This window comes from Penaeus monodon, chromosome 21 (assembly GCF_015228065.2).
Source record: "Penaeus monodon isolate SGIC_2016 chromosome 21, NSTDA_Pmon_1, whole genome shotgun sequence".
In the NCBI taxonomy this organism is placed as follows: domain Eukaryota; kingdom Metazoa; phylum Arthropoda; class Malacostraca; order Decapoda; family Penaeidae; genus Penaeus; species Penaeus monodon.
Window position 1 is genome coordinate 18,968,352 of NC_051406.1, and position 294 is coordinate 18,968,645.

Here is a 294-nt window from a genome sequence, read left to right on the forward strand (position 1 = left end):
AAGATTAAAATTCCTTAAAGCGTTCACGATGGGAACGCAATTACTGGATACATAGGAAGAGACGAATAATAATGATTTATCTATGATAAGAATAACAATTAATACTATCTAATATAACGCACAACAGGTAAATGAACCAACAATAACAGGGTCTCTTGAGGGCATCGATACGAGAATACGAAGATAAGGTGTCAGTAAGGAGCCATAAAGATTAGGAACCAAGGGAATGGAGAACAAAAAGTTAAAAGTTCAAAAAAAAATTATGAAGCCGAGAAGATCAGGAAACAGAGAAGC